This window comes from Neovison vison, chromosome X (assembly GCF_020171115.1).
Source record: "Neovison vison isolate M4711 chromosome X, ASM_NN_V1, whole genome shotgun sequence".
NCBI lineage: Eukaryota > Metazoa > Chordata > Mammalia > Carnivora > Mustelidae > Neogale > Neogale vison.
The window spans coordinates 17,792,489-17,813,601 of record NC_058105.1 but is presented as its reverse complement, the minus strand read 5'-3'; the positions used below and the strand labels follow the sequence as shown (position 1 = coordinate 17,813,601).

The 21,113-nt window shown below is 43.0% G+C and overlaps 1 pseudogene; it reads right to left on the bottom strand.

The window, feature by feature from the left end:
• Positions 1 to 19,207: 19,207 nt before the first annotated feature.
• Positions 19,208 to 20,840, bottom strand: LOC122896300 (annotated as a pseudogene).
• Between the last annotated feature and the right edge of the window lie 273 nt (positions 20,841 to 21,113).

Here is a 21,113-nt window from a genome sequence, read left to right as displayed (position 1 = left end):
TGAGAACCAAATAGAAGATGCATTTATAAGGGAAATCTCCATTTGTAAGGGTGTCTTCCCAGCTGTGCCAAGAAGAGGAAGAGGACTATAAATCTCTAGAAACTGTTGTCAGTGGAGAAGTCATGAGCTTAACTCTAACAACCTTACCCTTGTTTCCCTTACTTTTCCCAGTCACTTCCCATAACTGACTCCTCATCCCAACATCTTCTTTTGTCTTTAGATGGAAATGTTTTTTTAAGGTGATGACTTCAGCCATTTCAGAGAGTTACTCCAATTTCCTGGGTCTCTCCCATGTGCGTGGGATGTACATATGTTATTAAACTTTTTTTTTTCTCCTGCCAATCTCTTTTATTATAAGGTGGTGGGGAGGATTCTCAGCCAAGAACCTAAAAAGGTAGAGGGAAAATTATTTTTCCTGCCCCACGGAATCAAGCAGTTTCTGTTATTATGCTTAAAGTAGAAATTGATTTGCATGTCACCATTGTATTGTTTTCTTTTCTGAACAGATCAGCTTGAAAGTGTGTGGTGCCAGGCACTAGGGAATCATTAGAGCCACTCTTCTTGGACCAAACACAAAGCACCAGCCTAGTGATTCCAACAGTGATGGCAGATCACCAAGAGGATTTGATAACACAAAGCATTTACTTAAGGAAGAATATACTGTATAGATACATAGATATTGTAGGGGTTCAGGACAGACCCTCTCAAGAATGTGCCACTTTGGCATGTGGATTATGTTGGGCGACTCAATCGACTGACTGATCGATTGATTTGGTGGAGGCCAGCAGCACTGGCAGGGAAAGAATTCACCCAAGGCAGGACAAAGGACATAGAAGTTTATTGAATATACAGTGAGGGAGCAGTGGGCAGGAGGGCAAAAGAGAGATTGCCAGGAGGCAGTGGTGGGGGGTTACATATGGGGGAGAGGGGAGTGATGACGCATGGAAATGTACAGAATTTCCTTTTTTGGTACCTGTGCCACATTGTAAGTAGCCCATGGGTCAGCTAGGGCCTATGGTTATTTTTAGGTGGGTCCTCTAATGAGCCCGTGTGCATTCAGCTCTGGGGCCACTGTGGGCCCAGACCACCAAGAGGATTTGATGACGCGAAGCATTTACTTAAGGAAGAATATACTGTATAGATACATAGATATTGAGGGGAGACCCTCACTCAGGTCTCCACTGCTCAAGCCAGATGCCTGAAAGTAGCCACTACGAATTTTTTTTGGCTGAAAGCCCTTGAGACTCTGCCGGCTCCAGGGAAACTTTTGCCCACCCTTAACCACATAGAAAACTCTAAATTTGGGACCTTTCCCAGAATAAGTGTTATTAGCAGAGATTTATTTTATCTGAGTGACCTATCTGGATGGCAGGCCAAACATCTAATTAGCAATATCTGTTCTTCTTATTGCCCTGTGAAATGCATTCCTTTCCTTTGCAATCCCAGACCCTACCCCCTTCTCCTTAGCTCAGGATGACATCTAGACCTCTTTTTGCCTGCCTTTGGAATTTCCATGTCTATATGGATTTCCCATACATCTGCCTATTAAATTTGATGTCCTGTTCATCTGTCCCATGTCAATTTGTTTCTTAGTCCAGTTAGAAGAACCTCTGAATGGACAGGAATTCTTGCTCCCTGACAATCAATCTCTCTCTCTCTCTCTCTCTCTCTTTCTACCTGCTTTTCTTTTACCCAGTAACCAAGTCAATGTTAGAACCCTTCTGTGCCTATCTGTGCGTCTGCTTTTCCTTCCAGTTCCTCCGGGTAAATCAGTTTGGTACTTCTTTTTTTTTTTTTTTTTAAAGATTTTATTTATTTATTTGACAGAGAGAGATCACAAGTAGGCAGAGAGGCAGGCAGAGAGAGAGAGAGGGAGGAGGAAGCAGGCTCTCTGCGGAGCAGAGAGCCCGATGCGGGACTCGATCCCAGGACCCCGAGATCATGACCTGAGCCGAAGGCAGCGGCTTAATCCACTAAGCCACCCAGGCGCCCCAGTTTGGTACTTCTAACATAGTTCATGGGCTAAACAATGTAAAGAGTACTGTGGGAGGCTGAGGACAAGGGGAGGGACATAATAAAAAAAAAACAACCCTCCAAACTTTCATTTCAATACCGCACTTCCAAATTGGCTTTGATATCATTCCTTATTTCAGCAGAAGGAAAAATTTGTCAAACTCTAGAGTTCCCAATCAATTGCTTCAATCTTAGAAACAACTTAAGCAGAGATTAGACATGATAAAATGAAAATCATTTTCTAGGGCTTGTTCTCTATCTGGAAAGGGTGAAGAATCATGAATATCATTTTTTAACTGATAAGCCAGTCTAGTAATAAACCTAACGCTGAAGCTGGTGTCTTTCTCTTTTTTGACCTGCCATATCCCTCAAAGACTAAGTTCTGCCTATCTGAAACTTACCATCCCCAGCATTGCTCTGCCTGCTCTTTAGAATAATAACATCTCTTTAGTTATATATACTGCTTTCCAGTTCACAAAGCACATTCATATACATTTGTCACATAAATTCATAACACTTTGTGAGCTTTGAAATTATTATTATTATTCCCATTTTAGGGTTGAAGTACCTGAAATTCAGAAAGATTAATTGGCATTCCAAAGGCCACATAGCTGGTAGGGAGAACTAATATTCAAGACACAGCTTCCCAGCTGCGCCTGGCTGGCTCAGCCGGTAGAGTGTGCAACTGTTGATCTCAGAGTCATGAGTTCAAGCCCCCCATGTTGTGCTTAGAGCTTGCTTTAAAAAAAATAAATAAAAAAGACCTGGTTTTCTGGTTTTGAATTGAGTGCCTGTTCCCTCAAATCCCCAGAGGCCTAGCCAGATCTCCCTGCCCTCTTCCAGCCCCTTTGCACAATGCCTATAAACTCCTGGAGGTTAGGGACCACATCTCATGCTTCCTGGTATTTCTGAAAAGCACTAGGCAATCGTCAGATTCATTTCACTGTCTAAAACTAATTTTAATTGTCTGTACATTATGATGTTCTCACATTTTAGAAAATGTTTCTGTCTGGGGAGAAACTGCCCCTCCTGGAGTAGTCAATTCTTAGAAATAGCCAGGGACCTAATCAGGAGCATGCCTTTGATATGCAAACCAACCAGTCCAAAGCCATCTCTCCTCTATCTGGGCCCTACACACACAGGTGACAATATCAGAGCCAGGGGCCAGACAACCAGTGCCCACCCCTGGAGCCCAAAGCCTATGGACATCAAACAAGCTGAAACTGTTCACCCTGCCCCACCTTGGAACACAAGAATGGCCACTCCTGTCTTCCCCTTCTTGCTCCTGTGTTCTGCCTCTTGACCACGTGCTGTCTCCCTTGGGACCCTGGGGACATGTGCCTCCCTCTCTAGCCCCTGTAAGTATAATAGATTGTGCTCCTGAGCCTCTCTTCAGCCTCCTCTTGGGGCTATAGCTGACTAGTCATCTCATAAAAGAATACAGAATATCCACAAATACTTCTTTTCTTTTTTTAAAAGATTACTTATTTATTTGAGAGAGAGAGAGAGCATGAGCCACGGGAGAGGCAGATGAAGAGAGAGGCAGACTCCCTGCTGATCTGGGAACCCAGTATGGGACTCGATCCCAGGATCCTAGGATCATGACCTGAGCTGAAGGCAGATACCTAATAGACTGAGCTACCCAGGCACCCCTCCACAAATATTTCTTGAGCAGCTGGCTGTGTCCCAAACCATGTGCTAGGGACAGGGGCTACAATGGTGAACAAGTCACACATAGTTCCTGTCCTCAAGTAACGTATAATGTAATGGAAGAAAAAAGACAAGGAAACAACCTATTACTTAGCATGGTATCTTGTACATGCTAGTAATAGCCCTTACCATTTATTTTTTTTTAAGATTTTATTTTTAAGTCATCTCTACACCCACAGGGTGGCTCTTGAACTCACAATCCCGAGATCAAGAATCACATGCTCCACGGATTCAGTGAGCCAGGCGCCCCAGCACTCACCACTTATTAAGCTATTACTGTCAGATACGAGGCTAAGCACTATGTGTTGGCTCAGTTAATACTGAAAGCAAACCTATTAGATGGCTCTATTACTGTTCCCATTTTGCAGACGAGAAAACTGAGGCATAGAAAGGTAAAGTAACTTGCCCGAGGTCACACAGCCAGTGAACGGGCGTGCCAGGATTTTAGGCTCTCTCTGTGTCACCCTTGCCCTCTGTGGCACGCCAAGCCTCCTTGTCGACCTATTTTGTTGATGGGAAATAAACCCTGAACAAAAATGTGACCTTTGCGTTGCTTCTCTCAGGCTTGAGGCAGTCCTACAGGAAACAGGATCGTGCCTCAAAGCCTTACCACAGATTGCACCAAGGGGACAGCATTACTGTCATTGTATTGTGTAGTTATATTGTCCCAACAACAACTGCTGTTGTCTATAAACAGCAGCACATTATCAACATCAAGACTTGGATTTATATTAATGTCATCACATAAATGAGAAAGAAATACACTCAGAGTCCAACTTTGGTCCCAGGAGGAAGACACTTTACAAATGGAATGACTGTCACTCCCGAGTTCTCTTATTCCAAATCCGTGGCCTCATAAACACCAGCCAATATTTGACAGCAACGTGATTTCTGCTGCACATCACAGTGAAATCGAGACCGCTCAAACATGTGCAAAGAAAACAGTTCTCAACTTACTTTCATTACCCAGAGACCAATTCTGAGTTGGCTAAGACAAAATGGACCACACAATATTTTCCATATTTGATTCATTTGAAAAGGAATCTCACATTTTCCAGTGAAAATGACTATTTGGAACAAGTAAAAGTCACATGAAAGCCAAGGGGAAAAGGCTAGCTGTCTGCTTTTACAATTTCCACTTATTTTATAGTGAAAGATAAAATAATAGTACACAAAAATTGGAAACAACAACAAAATAAACTCTTACCCTGGATGTCATGGCCTGAATGCCACTCTTTGTGCATGTGGGTCAGTCTTTTGTAGCCCTGTCCATACGTAATCATGTTCCTTGTAATTGTGTTCGTAGTGAATATACAATGTGGTATTTTGCCTTTATCACTTGACATCATACAATGCATATTTTTGGTATTGCTCCTTAGCCTTTTTAATTATCATTTCAAGTTTTGTCACGGGTTGCATTAATATTCCATAGAGTAGTGGGACCATAATTCACTTAACCAGTCCCCTGTTGTTACACCTGCAAGTTGTTTCCAACAGTTCAGTATTATAAATAATAGACATATGAACACTCTCATTCATGTAGGGCTTTTTTTCCCTCTTACTTTTGGATATTTCCTCGAGATAAATTCCCTTAAGTGGAGTTGCTGGGTCAATTACGTGCAAAAAATTTCAAAGCTACAGAACCAAATGGCTCATTGTTAGGCATAGCTCTTGCTCATCCTTCAAAATCCAGCTCAGTTTCCCTCCTTCCACTCCTTCTTACACTCCGTGCATAGTGAATTCCTCCCTTATTTGTGCAGGAAGTGCATCTTGTATAGACCTCAGTTGTGGCATTCACAGGACAACAGAAGTCAACGTCTTTAACTTCTCTAAGCCACAGTCTCGTTGTCTGTAAAATGAGGCTGACTCAAAAGGCTATTGTGAGAATTCCATGAAATAATGTACACAAAGTCCTTAGCATGGACCTAGTGCTTAAAAAATGAAAACCATGATCAGGGTGCCTGGGCGGCTCAGCTGATTAACTTGGACTCTTGGTTTCCTTTCTGGTGGTGATCTCATGGGTCATAATCCCATGGGTTGTGGGATTGAACCCCACGTCGGTCCCCATGTTGAGCTCCACACTCAGCAGGGACTCTGCTTGGAATTCTCTCCCTCTGCCTTTCCCCTTCCCCACCCTGTACACACACTGTCTCTCTCAAATAAATATGTAAATCTTTTTGAAAAAAATGTAAACCATTATTGTTACAGTGTGTTGTTATTTTGTAGTTACCTATTTGGCTGTGCACTTTTGAAGGGAGGTATCATGCCTTGGTCATCACTGTGTCCTCAGCACATAGCACACTGCCTGGCACATAATAAGCATTCAACTAAAACATTGATTCAATAATGTAAATAAATGAATGGGGGTGTGAACAAATGCTCGTTGAAAAAAAATCTATACCATCACCAACACTGTGTAAAAATACTATTTTTGTACTACTTTTACTAGCATTGGGTATTTATGCTTGATATCTATAAGGAAAAGTAAAGTTATTTTTCATCATGTCCAAATATATCATCATGTTTCAGTAATGTGAAAAATAGATGCTCTTTGGGAATAAGCTTCAGTTTTTATTCTGCTAAAAAGGATTGGAGATACTGAACCATAATTAGGATAGCCACTAGTCACAGGTGGCTACCTAAATTTGCCTTTTAGTAAAACAAAGAACAAGAATAAAATGAAATTTAAAATTCATTTCTTCAGTTTCACCAGCCACGTTTCAGATGCTCAATGTTTACACATGCCCAATGGCTACCCTATTGGATGGTGCAAAAATTTCTAGTATGCTGGTCTAAAACCCAAAAAGAATTTCCTGTTTGGTTTTGAAAGCGTTTAATGATGACTTTGCAGTAAAACTTACTTGAAAAGTTATATTTGACTAATTTTGGACTAAATAGACTGATTTTAAAATCAGTTAAAGGGCATATGGGGGGCTCATTTAGTTAAGCATCAACTTGATTTCAGCACAGCTCATGATCTCAGGGTCATGAGAGGGAGCCCTGTCTTGGGCTCAGCATTCAGTGGGGAGTCTGCTTGAGATTTTCTGATTCTCTCTCTCCCTCTCCCAATGCCTCCCCCCCTCTTTCTCAAGTAAATCAATCTCTTTTTTTTAAAAAATAAATAAATCTTAAAAAACAAAATCATTCAGTTACTATGCCCTGAGGATTTACCAGCTGTGCATGTGGGAATATTAGGGGCTTGAGAAGAGGTCAGGAGAAGTCCAAATGATATTAAAAATTTGCCATATGGTACCTCAAAAAGGTAAATCTAGAATTACTATATGACCCAGCAATTCCACACCTAGATATATACCCCAAAGAATTGAAAACAGCTACTGAAGCAAACATATGTACACACATATTCAGAAGCAGTACTATTTACAATAGCCAAAAGGTGGAAATGACCCAAAGGCCCATCAAAGAATGACTGAATAAATACATTGTAGGATACCCAGGTGGTGAAATATTATTTAGCCATAAAAAGGAATGGAGTGTTATTGATCTGTGCTACCACTTGGATGAACTTTAGAGACATTATGCTGAGTAAAAGAAGTCAGACTGCAAAGATCCCATATTGTATGATTCAATCTATATGCTATATCCAGAATAGGTAGAGCAACAGAGGAAAGAATGAAGACTGGTGGTTGCCAAAGACAGGGAAAGAGGGGAATGGGGTGATGGGAATGCTCTGCAACTAGATGAAGGTGGTGGTTACTCAACATCATGAATGTACTAAATGCCGCTGCACTGTTCACTGACAATAGTTAATATCATGCTATGTGAATTTCACCTCAATAAAAAAACTGCCATAAATGTTCCACAAAGTGAATCATTGGCACATAGATAAGCTGTATTATTATTCCAACTACAAGATGGGCAGTGGTTTATTCAGCTGGGTTTTGACAGAGTGAGAAAGTTGCAGACTAGGGGAGGTGGTCCTCAGAGGGGATCTGGTCAACATCAGGTCTCTCCAAATAGTGTATTGAAGATGAGCACTCAGAAAACATAACCCAGGCTGTTGCCTTTGGTTGGCTGAGCTTGGCCCATGGATGCAAGGAAACCCAGTCTCTCCCTTTCTGTCCTCTCCTTTTCGACCCCCCACCCAATTCACTCCAGACATACCTTCTGTGAATTTTATGGAATGAACACAGTGTCCTGTATAAGTTTAGAGGAGTGGAAGCAATAATTGGAGAAGAAAATAATAGAAATTTTCCAGCAGGGACTAGCTCTTGGCTGTAACCAACGGAGACTAAGTGATAAAGCTGAAACATGTGGGAATGAAGAGAGCTTTTCTTGCTCAAGATTCCTGTACCAATCGGGAACCTTTAGAACCATAGATTAGAAAGCAATATTTTGATGTCCTTGATCCTCAGTTTGATGTCTGTATTAAGCCAAAAGCTTAATTCTATTGCCTTAATTCTGTCCCCGCAAATTCATTACTTGGCAGTACACTGCCCTCATGCTCAAGCAACCTGGAGGCTAGGCCTGGCTCTGTTGGTGATTTACCAAGTGACTTTGACAAGTTCTTTCCTCCATATTGGCCTCAATTTTCACATCTGCAAGAATAGTGCTCTGAAAGACCTAGTTTCCAGGATAAGCTGAAAACGCACCGTCTTCTTCTTGAATTCACGGAAACTAAAATATTTCGTCTTTTGCTCCAACTAACCACCTAAAAATATTTGAAAAGACCAAATGATACATATGGCCATCCAAGGCTGCCTCACAGAAGAAAGCCATTTTTTATGATTGGGGTACTTGCCTAAGTCTCCTACATGTCCTCCCTAAAGGTCATGAATAAAGTCCTGCAAAGTAATTCTGTCTCCCTCAAAACCTAAATATGTTATTTCATCAGTGGGTGTGAGGCTCCATTGTTCTCCAAGCGGTGGCTCGGTGTGCACTGAGCCATCCAGACTTTCCTGCCCAGGCTTGCCTGTGACCAATGTCGCACTCACAGATGAAAGACACACCCCATCCTGCCAATAGATGGAAAACGAGAAGCATCCTACAGCTTGAAAACCAGAACCAGGGAGGGAAAAAAATAAGGCTGTGAAAACAAAAAGGAAAAGAGGACCAGGTGCTCCCACTCTCTGTGGGGGCAATAAAATGGCAACCACCCTGTGGAGACTATCAGGGAGCCAGTAGGACCAAAAAGCAGCTAAGATTCTGGTAAAGTCCCAGTTATCCGGGACTACAGGTAAATTCTAGCAGCCTCAGGAAAATGTCGACACAGAAAGCCTGCTTGTACTCTTTATGAAGTATTCCTTTGGGTTCTCTCCTACATGGAGAGCAAAATAATTTGTTTAACACATCTGCCTGATCCAACTACAACTAGAGGAATTCTTTAAAGAAGTGCTTTGTCCACACTAGGGCCAGACCTTTAAAGGAGAAACACAAAGGAGAAACACGTGCGGGTGATGATGCCCCCAGCAGTAACAACTGAAGGGAGAGGACCTCAAGGCAAAGAACCCAAGAGGGTTGAGTCAACCCACTGGCGCAGCCCTCTTTCTTCCCTTTGTAGCAGATCTGCCTAGAGTTTGCTCTGCTTGCCTAAAACCCTGGAGAGGTCCGCCCTTTGTTTCAATAAAACTCCCCACTTCCTTCTAATGCCTTCCTACTTCATGTAACTACAAAGTCCTTTTGGAAACCAAGGGAGTCATTACTTTCCTAGATGGAGTCAGGCTTCCATAGGTAGGTTCCATAGGTAACATCTCTCACTCTCTCTCTGGGCACAATCCCCATTTATGAACACAGCTCTATTTCTTTTAAAGACCCACCATTCTTTGTCTTCAAATAATTCTGCCCTACTAATTCCAGCACCTCAGCTTTGTCCACAGTTGAAGATCTCTCTCTCTCTCTACCCACCAACCCCCAATTCCTTGAACATATTCCCAGGCCTCACCACCACATAAACCTGTAATCTTTTTATGCCACTATCCATATTGGTTTATAAAACAGAGGTATGCAAGACATTGGAAAGAAAAATGGCACCTGTCAAATACCAAACCCTATGAAATGCCTGTACAATTTCACTTTTCACCTAGTAAATATCCAATTATTTTCCAGAATAGCTCTTTCCAGAATTCAAATCTGTTTCCATTAATATTAAAAGTTTAGAGGTCTGGGAGAACAGGAAGGGGCTGATTAAAAGCAGACGGGGTTCATTATCTGGTTAATCACAATCCAGCATTTCCCACCCCCATTTCCCACTCCCCCACCCCACCCCCCAACACACTGTTCTGCCTCAGAAAAGGTCACACGAAAATTCTGCAAATAAAACCTTATTCTACAACAGATCCAAGGGTGGAGCTCAATTTTGGAGGGTTTGAGCCTGGTATCATTATAAAAGAAATTGATTTCATACCATTTCACCCGGGAAAGAAAATGTCTCCCAGAACGTTGCTTACCACTCCATCGCAGCGAGTGGGAGCCCGGAGTTGGTGAGAGCCAGGCTCTGCCTGAATGTGATTCATGCAGTGTTTAGAGTTGGAAGGTGCTTCTTGCAGATTCCTTGCTTGTTTTAGTAGATAGGAAAACTGAGACCCAGAGAGGGAAGAGATTAGGACGCTTATCACCACAGGCGAGGCTGGTGTGTGGGAAAAGTGCAGAAAAGGACTAAATTGAATAAATTATCATCATTTCTCCATCCTCAACATTTCCATGGGCCATATGTTAATGGCTCATCTTTTATTGCTCCCCTGAGAACTGACTCAAAGGTGAAGCCAAAATGGGTATTTTAATGCAAAGCATATTAGGAGGCCAGAAGGCAGGAAGAGGTGCTGTCTCTTGCTGCTTGGCTGGGAAGACTTCCCTCCACGCCTTGGGAGATTGCTCATTCAGATGCCCATAACACCAGGGTAGCAACTTGAGGGCAAGTGGAGTTCTGGGACGGGACACCAGGAGGTGCCATGCAGCCTTCTCAGTGCCTTGGGGTTTCTCCAAACTCTTTTTAGGGATTAAAAGACTTCCAAGGTGGGACCTCCATGGTAAGACTTAATTTAAAAAGAGGAGATTTCTCAACACGATTTTTAAAGGTATGAAGACAAGACCCAAAGGGAAGTGGCTCAAGAGTAAGCACCAGCCAGTGCCTTCCCTAAACACCAGGGACCTTGGTAGTGTTCTCTCTCCTCCTAGGGTGGATTGCCACCATCTTTTTGACCCCTCCTACGTTGCTAGTGAGAATGTAAAATGGAGAATCTTCAAAAGGCTTAATGCAGAGCTGCTACATGGGCCATCAACTCCACTCTGAGGTATATACCTAAGAGCACTAGAAGCAGAGGCTTGAACAGATATTTGCACAACCATGTTCACGGTGACATTATTCCCAATACCCAAAAGGTGGAAGCAACCCAAGTGTCCGTTGGCAGAATGGATAAACAAAAACGTGGTCTATCCACACAAAGGAATACTATGGTGCCATAAAAAAGGCACAAAGTAGTGATCCATGCTATGATATGGATGAACCTTGGAAACACACTGAGTGAAATAAGCCAGACACAAAAGGACAGGTATCATGTGATTCGACATATATGAACTATCTAGCATAGGTCAATTTGACAGAGACAGAAAGTAGAATGGTGGTTGCCAAAGACTGGGGGAAGACTGAATGGGGAGTAACTTCTAATGGGTGTCCAGTTCACTTCTGAGGTAACAGAAAATTTCTAGAACTAGATGGTGGAATATAGCTTCACATAACACAAACATATCCTGTGTCCTTGAATTGTACTTAAAATGGTTTAGGGGTGCTTGGGTGGCTCAGTGGGTTAGGTGTCTGCCTTCAGCTCAGATTGTGATCCTGAGGTCCTGGAATTGAGCCCTGCATCAAGCTCCTTGCTCAGCAGGGAGCCTGCTTCTCCCTCTCCCTCTGCCTGTAGCTCCCCCTGCTTGTGCTTTCTCTCTGCCAAATAAATAAATGCAATCTTTTAAAAAAATAAAATGGCTTAAATGGTAAACTTCATGTCAAGTATATTTTACCACCAAAAATGTTGAAATTTGAGTTGCAGGGGTCTGCAGGCAGTATCTAAGGCAGCAGTTCCCCACCCTGGCTGCACGTGAGAATCACCCAGGCAGCGTTTAAAAACATCCATGCCCAGGGGCCTTTAGGTGGCTCAGCCAGTTAAGTATCCAGCTCTTCCTCTCAGCTCAGGTCTCCATCTCAGGGTCGTGAGTTCAAGCCCCACATTGGGCTCCACGCTGGGCCTGGAGCCTACCTAAAAAGAAAAGTCCTGGGACCAAGTCCTGAATTGGGCTCCCCGCTCAGAGGGTAGCCTGCTTCTCCCTCTGTGTCCCGCTCTCTAAGACTGTGCTCTCTCTGACAAATAAATAAACAAAAATATAAAAAAATATATCCATGCCCAGGGACATAACTCCAGAGATTCTGATTTCATAACCCTTGTTATTTTTACGGGCTCCATAGGTGACTATAACCAGGGTCCAGCTTGGATATCCAGATATCCAGAGAAGCCAGCTGACAAATGTCATGGCATAGGAAAAAGGTACCTCCTTCTGCCTGCCCTCTCTTTTTCTCCTTTGAGAAAATGGTGGTGAAAGATACATACCATAAAATTTCCCATTTTAATTATTTGTAAGTGCGCAGCTCAGACATTAAGTACATTTATACTGTTGTGCAACAAAAGCCATCATCCATTCACGGGACATCCTCCATCTTGCAAAACAGGAACTTGGTGCCCACTGCCCGTTTCTGTTCCCCTCAGCTCCTGGCAACTGCCATGTTACTTTCCATCTCTATGCAGTTCACTCCTCCCTGTACCCCATATAAGTGGAATCATATAGTATTTGTCCTTTGGCAACTGGTTTATTGTAACATAATAGCTTTAAAGTTGATCCACGTTTTAGGGCCTGTCAGAATTTTCTTCCTTTTTAAGGCTGAACAACAGTCCACTGTGTGCGTAGAGCACATCGCACTTATTGGTTCATCTGTCAATGGCCACGGGGCTGCTTCCATGTTTCGGCTGTCATGAATAATCCTGTTGGGAACATGGCTGTACCAATACCTGTTTGAGTCCTAGCTTTTGGTCCTTTTGGCTACAGTCCCAGAATTGGAACTGCTAAATCATATGATAATTCTTTTTAACTTTCTGAGGAACCACCCAACTGTTTTCCAGAGCAGCTAATCAGTTTATATTGGTGCCGCCAGAACAGGTCTGCCAGATCCTTGCCAACACTTACTATTTTCTGTTTATTTCACTTGTTTAATGATAGCTATCCTGAGGTTCAGTGGCAGCTCATTATTCATTGTGATCACTTGCCTTCCCTGTCTGATGGAATACTTTAGTGTCTTCTTCTCAAGGTTGTTTTTTTTTTAAGATTTTATTCATTTATTTGACAGACAGAAATCACAAGTAGGCAGAGAGGCAGGCAGAGAGAGAGGAGGAAGCAGGCTCTCCACGGAGCAGAGAGCCCGACTCGGGGCTGGATCCCAGGACCCCGGGATCATGACCCGAGCCGAAGGCAGAGGCTTAACCCACTGAGCCACCCAGATGCCCCTCTTCTCAAGGCTTTAACTGAAGACAGGTCAACCTGTGGCTGGAAAGATGTTTCTTTGAGAGACTGGACTTGAAGAAAGCAACAGCTCCCTGTGCTGGCCCCACCCCTGACCATACTTCCTCTCTCATGGAACCAAGGTCTCCCCACCGAGATTCTGACCCAGTTTCTTCCCACCGCAACCACGAATCCACATAGGCTTCATCACTGCTCTCTCCTCCTGCTTTGAAAATAATCAAACACTCATCTTGCTTCTAGGCAACAAATGGTTGTTGGGTAGATATGCTCTGATGGCAAGCCAGGAGCCTCCAGCCACCCAAAGGGGACTGATGAGAAGCAGATGTGTTTGTCCCCCCTAGGGCCATCTATCATTTCTTCCCAGCCATTGTTCCTCAAGGGAAAGCTGGATCTGGGCTCCTGCAAGGTTTTTATCTTCATGTTCTGGCCAACAAAGTCGCCGTGGAGGAATCCGATTTTCCTCTCTCTGCCCAAATACCTGCCCTAAGGCTTCCTGGAGGGATTGCATGGAGATGATGAAGAAAAGGAGTTAATAAGACACAGTAGCATTTATTTGTCAGGCTGTGGGACAATCAATAGACTAAGGCCACAATCTACACCTCACTCTGGAGGCTACACAAGTTGCCAACCTGAAAGAGAACTAGAGGGAGTAGATAAAGCCCAATAGTAGCCTCTCCCTCCCACCTCTAGACACAACTTCCCCCCACTCACCAAGTGGGCTAATGACTGGGTTGTGCAGGTTCTCCTTCCTCAGGCTTGCTTCTCCCCTCTTCAACACCTTCCCCTCGTGGTTCCCACGGTGTGTGTGTAAGTGCACGCACACCTGCGTCTCAGTCTCAGACACATGGTAGTCCTCTCTCCATGCTGTAACAGCAAAACATAGTTGGGTGCAGGGGGAGTGTTTAAACGATAGAAATTGGTTTTCTCACAGTTCTGGAATTGCCAAGTTCAAGATCAAGTTTCTGGCAAGATCGGTTTCTGGTGAGCACTCTCTGCTCACCTTGCAGACGGCTACCTTCTCAAAGTGTCCTTACAAGGCAGGAGATGGGGAAGAGAGAGACAGGGGGGACAGAGGGAGAAAGAGAAAGAGAAAGGGAGAGATCTCTTTCTTTTCTTACAAGGCCATAGTCCTACAGGATTAGAACCCTATCTTTACAAGCTCACTTAACCTCTTGACCTCCTGGAAGGCCTATCTCCAAATCCAGCCACATTGGGGGTTAGGGCTGCAAAATATGAAGTTTGAGGTGACACCATGCAATCCATAGCAAGTGCTTTACTGGGGTCTGTGTCAATGTCCTGTGGTGGCTGCAGGCAGGTGGGCTCTGCAGGCAGGTGGGCTCTGCTGTTCTCATCAGGCATTAGCAACATTTCTCAGAGCACAAGACCACAGTAGACCAAGAACTGGCTCTTGACAACCAATTGTTGACACCCTCACCAAGCCTCTGCATGTACCCCCTAACATCTGAGGGGCCCAGAGCAAGTGCACTAACAGAGGCCCATGTAACATACACCTAATAATTAAAAACTGTAAACCAAGGCAACAGATTATAAGTTCTGTGTTCCATCTTCTACCTTGACAATGACACCTTTATAACAAAAAGATCAATGAATATGTATCAAGTGATTTTTTTCTACTTCTGGAAGTCATCAAAATATCAACGATTAAATTTAATTGTGATTATGCATGTCTGGATATTCTTCTTCTTCTTCTTTTTTTTTTAAGTAGACTCTACTCCCAAGTTGGGGCTCGAACTCATGACCCTGAAATCAAGAGCCTGAGACTCTGCAGGCCAGAGTCTACTGACTGAGCAGGACAGGTGCCCCTGGTTTTTCTTTTGATGGGCCAAAAATATTTAGATGAACAATACTTTATGGACATGCGTAATGGGGAACTTATTTTTTATTTTTTTCCATAAAATTTATTTTTCTTGCCTTTATTACAGTGAACTCCCTGTTTGTATTATATGTTATTAAAATCAAGGTCCTTCATATAACTTGTGGAATTGTCAGTTACGCTCTAAAGTTGGGATCAGCCGGGGCGCCCAGCTGGCTCTGTCAGAAGAGCATGTGACTCTTGATTTCAGGGTCATGAGTTCCAACCTCAGGTAGGGAGTAAAAATTACGTAAGTAAAAATAAAACTTAAAAAAAAAAAGCAGGGGTCCACAAAGTTTTTCCGTTAAGGGTCAGATAATAAAAATGTTAGGCTTTGCAGACCATAAGGTCTATCTCAACTACTCTGTTGCCACTGTAACCCAATGTTCTGATAGACAATATGTTTATTTTATTTTTTTTGAATATTTTATTCACTTATTTGACAGACAGAGATAACAAATAGGCAGAGAGAGAGAGGAGAAAGCAGGCTCCCCGAATGCGGGGCTCGATCCCAGGAGCCCAGAATCATGACCTGAGCCGAAGGCAGAGGCTTTAACCCACTGAGCCACCCAGGCGCCCCTAGACAATATGTTTAAAAAAAAAAAAAAAGATGCTTAGGTGATGATCCCAGGGCCCTGGGATCTAGCCCTGTGGCAGTCTCCCCACTCAGCAGGGAGTCTACTGCTTCTCCCTCTGCCCTCCCCCACTCATGTTCTCTCTCTCTTTGTTTTGCTTACTCTCTCTCAAATAAATAAATAAATGAAGTCTTTTTAAAAAACCATTATTTACAAAAATAGGCAGGGCAGTTTGCCTGTGGGTCATAGTTTGCCAACCCATGCCAAAGGATTAAAAAAAAAAGTAATCTTATTAAATATATAAAACATTATATATATAATTAAATTATATATATTATATATTAAATATATAAAACATTATATATATAATATATTATATATTATCAACACATTTTGATCCCAAAATAAAATACATGCACACATTCTTTAAAATATTTTTGTGTTTTCAAAAAAAGTTGCTTTTCTAAAGTATCCAAAATTTTTAAAAAGGCAAACTAAATAGCAAAGAGTATTCAAGTTTTAAACTAAATTAAATCAATGATAATAATAATTAAATGATATTTAAATTATTTTGCTAGAAGTCAGTTGTCCTGGGGCTCAATCTTACTACATACATTTATAGAAATAAAACTATCTGTAGGGCACCTGGGTAGCTCGGTGGGTTAAAGCCTCTGCCTTCAACTTGGGTCATGATCCTGGGGTACTGGGATCAGGTCCTGCGTCAGGCTCTCTGCCCAGCAGGGAGGCTGCTTCCCCCCCCCGCCTCTGCCTGCCTCTCTGCCTACTTGTGATCTCTCTCTCGGTCAAATAAAATCTTTTTAAAAAAATTTTAAAAAACTATTTGCAATTGTAGTATTCAATACCCATTGGAATCTTCCTACACCCACTGTATGTAGACCTACATATTCAAAGATTAAAGAGTGATAAATGAGTGATTTACTATTGCAAAATGTCCCTCAGCCACCAAGCACAAGTGGTGGGACTTCAGTGCTAATGTGAGCATGGCTCCAGAACCACGAGGTGAAAGTCAGGAAACAATTTGCTATGGAAGAGTCTACTGTGGTTACTCTATCAGAAAATAGGGTTTTAGAAATTAATTTGTCCTTTTTTTAACCTTCACACTCAAATCCCTTCTGGACTCCAAGATGGTGTCCCTCTCTGACCTCAGCAGCTCCACAACCCAGGAAGCTTCACGATTTTCAGATGTGTTTTGCTGTTGTGATTGTTGTTGGCTTGGGAACTAGGCCAAGAAATGGAGAAGTGTCTATGAATAGAATTATTCATAAGAGTGGCTGTTTAGAATTATGAATCCTGAGTTAAGGAAACATCAGTGTGTTCTTAGAGTCCCTCGTTCATTCATTCATTTATTTGGTATTTGAGCTATGTCACAGCAGTGTACCAGAACTGGCTCAGGCCAGCTTGGGAGAGCCAGCTGGGACATCTCTTCCCAATGGGGGCTTGGCGACATCACAGTGATGGCTGGAAGGCAGCTGTGGTGGGACTGGTTACACCATGAAAGTCACAAACAGTACAGACCTCTTGCCCTCTGCACCCCTCCCCCAATTCCTCTGCACAGACATTTATTAAACATTTACTGGCACACTACTGGGTAGGTGGGGTCTTTTAAAGTGTGAGGCCCAGGACAGAGGTCCTTCTTGCCCTGTGTCAGCAGAGGACTGGCCTTATCAGGACGGATTACATGATTTGTGGAGCTCATGCAAAATAAAAATGTGGGGGTCCCTTATTCAAAAATTTCTCAACAATTCAGGATGTGTCTGTTTGGCTTAGTTGGTTAAGCGTCTGACTCTTGATTTTGGCTCAGGTCATAATCTCAGGGTCATGAGATCGAGACCTGCATTGGACTCCGTGCTCAGCGGGAGTTTGTTTCTTTCCTTCTTTCCCTCTCCCTCTGCCCCTCCCCCCTCACTCACATACACACTCTCTCTATGTCTTTTAAAAAATTTTTTTTCAAGAATTTTAAAGTGGTGGCAATGGAACATTGAAATTAGTGCTGGGTCTTTCTGAGAACAAGGACCTATGTGAGCCCTGGACCTTCTGGACCTTGTCAATGACTTTTAAACTTTTGGTTGATACCCCCACCCTCCCAAGAGATTCTGATCCCTCTGAGTTTGTTTGGGTTGGGATATAAGTAAAGCTTTCCAGACCTTGCGGACACCTCTTGTCTCAGCAGAGCCATTACTGAGGTGAGTGACGCAGGTGCTGGTTACTGGAAGGATCCAGAAGCTTGTCCCAGGGCTCAGGAAAGCAAAGGTACACCCAGTGCTTCTATGGAGCAAAACAACCTCAGATCACCTATAAGAAGAAGGATTGAATTGGGAAAAGATATTTCCTGACCTCCCACATGAAAGGGAAGGTAGTTTGGCTTAGTGGAACAGACAGAAGTCTTGCAAGACAGTTTCCAAGTTCTTGGTCCTTGACTTGGGAAGAGTCACCTTAACCTCTCTATGCCTTAGCATCTTCATTTACAAAATGTTAAGCCTTGCAGCTGCTCAACAAGTATCTGCCCCTTCATTTGCATAAAAGATTGGCCATCATTTGGTTATCAGTCTAGCTTATGCTTTGTTTAATGTCTGCTATCAACAATTTCTCTGCAGATAAATTTCAAGTCCACCCGAGAATCCACAGGGTTCAAACAGGATTTTCAACACAAAGTCCTTTTGGCCCTTCAGCGTACATGAGAAACGGCTCAAGGAGGTGTGTCTCACCTTCTGATCCCCTTGGCTCAGGACAGTGCATGTGATGTTGCTTGGATGAGACTCCTGTTAGGGGGATATCCGGGAGTATGTCAAAGATCCCTGAGTCTTACCATTTTCAGTTCAGCAAGTTTCTGGGATGGGGATAGAATTTGATGCTATGGAAAGTAACTTTTTTCCGCAGAAGGAGAGATGTGATGAGAGCAGTCTTCAAATATCTGAAGAGCCATTGTGTGGAAGAAAGCATGAACTTGAACTTCGTGAGTCCAGAGGAAGGGATCAGGAGCATGAAGCAGAAGCCTCACAGGTGTGGGTTCCAACCGAATTTAAGAAAAATGGTACTAAAGGCAAAAGTGGTTCAACAAAGAATAGGGCCACTTGAAGTCTGTTGGCAGGTAGCATTTAAGTAGAGGCCTTGTGTCTGTCTATTAAAATGCTATGAAAAAGCTTATTGGCCAGATAGACAATTGAGATAGACAGTTTCTCTATAGATCCTTCTAATACCATAGGAGTCTATATGAATGCATGGGACCCAATCACATTTGAGCAGGCTCCCAGTCTAGGAGCACCTGGCTGCCTCAGTTGGTGGAGCTTACAACTCTTGATCATGGGGTTCATGAGTTTGCTTCCCACACTGGGTGTAGAGAGTATTTTTTTTTTCATTAAACTTTTGTTTTAATGGATCTCAAAATTCTGTGACAGATTTTTGGTCAAGTTGTTTCCATTAAAAAGTACTGATTTTAAAAACTAATAACTTAAAACTCACACACACACACACACACACACACACACACAAAATGGTCCACAAAACATTCTCCTTTCCTTCTGAAGGTTTTATGATGCATTGTTATCATTAACCAGACTTTTACTATTAAACTTAAATGGTCAATTGACACAAACAGTTCTGAGACCGTTCTTCCACCACTGATTAAGACTGGGGTAGCAGGTATTGGGGATAATATTCATTTAGGTTTCTGAGCTTTCTGGGCAGACTTGGTGACCTTGCCAGCTCCAGCTGCCTTCTTGTCCACAGCTTTGATGACACCCACAGCAACTGTCTGTCTCATGTCACGAACAGCAAAATGGCCCAGAGGAGGATAGTCAGAGAAGCTCTCAACACACATAGGCTTGCCAGGAACCATAGCAACAATGGAAGTGTCACCAGATTTCAAGAACTTGGGACCATCTTCCAGCTTTTTTCCAGAACAACGATCTATCTTCTCCTTCAGCTCAGCAAACTTGCAAGCAATGTGAGCTGTGTGACAGTCCAGCACAGGTGCATATCCAGCACTAATTTGGCCTGGATGGTTCAGGATGATCACCTGAGCTGTGAAGCCAGCTGCTTCCATGGGTGGGTCATTTTTGCTGTCACCAGCCACATTGCCACGACAAACATCTTTGACAGATACGTTCCTGACATTGAAGCCCACATTGTCCCCAGGAAGAGCCTCACTCAAAGCTTCATGGTGCATTTCAACAGACTTGACTTCAGTTGTAACATTGACTGGAGCAAAGGTGACCACCATGCCAGGCTGAAGAACACCAGTCTCCACTCGGCCCACAGGGACAGTACCAATACCACCAATTTTGTAGATGTCCTAGACAGGCAGATGCAAGGGCTTGTCAGTTGGACGAGTTGGTGGCAGAATGCAATCCAGAGCTTCAAGCAGTGTGGTTCCACTGGCATTCCCATCTTTACAGGTGACTTTCCATCCATTGAACCAAGGCATCTAAAAACAAGATTGTCCATTAGCATTCCCCAAAGAGTTGTCATTTAATGTCAAAATTTGGCCCATCACTTTCTCTAGAAGTCTTGACGTCAGTTACATTAGCACTTGGCTCCAGCATGTTGTCACCTTTCCAACCAGAAATTGGCACAAATGCTACTGTGTCAATTTTCTTAATGCAGGTGCTGACTTCCTTAACGATTTCCTCGTATCTCTTCTGGCTGTAGGGTGGCTCAGTGGAATCCATTTTGTTAACACCAACAATTCGTTGTTTTACACCCAGTGTGTAAGCCAGAAGGGCATGCTCACAGGTCTGCCCGTTCTTGGAGATACCTGCTTCAAATTCACCAACACCAGCAGCAACAATCAGGACAACACAGTCAGCCTGGGATGTGCCTGTAATCATGTTTTTGATAAAGTCCCTGTGTCCTGGAGCATCAATGATGGTCACATAATACTTGCTGGTCTCAAATTTCCACAGGGAGATACCAATGGTGATACCACGTTCACGTTCAGCTTTCAGTTTATCCAAGACCCAGGTATACTTGAAGGAGCCTTTTCCCATCTCAGCAGCCTCCTTCTCGAATTTTTCGATAGTTCTTTTGTCAATCCCACCACATTCGTAGATCAGATGACCAGTAGTGGTAGACTTGCCCGAATCTACGTGTCCGATGACAACAATGTTGATATGAATCTTTTCCTTCCCCATTCTGGTTTAGGTTGAGTGGTGGTTTTCATGACACCTGTGTTCTGGCAGCAAACCCATTGCGGGGAAAAAAAAAGCTGTAGAGAGTATTTAAATAAATAAATAAATAAATCTTTTAAAAGATTTATTTACTGTGAGAGCCTGCCTTTGGGGGTTATGTGGTTATCTTTCCCTCAGCAAGCCGAAAACATCCTGCACCTCTCTTTTCTATCACCTGACATTGTAGTCAAGGCATGGTTGTCTACTAATGGTGAAACAAAGGCCCCCAGAACTTGT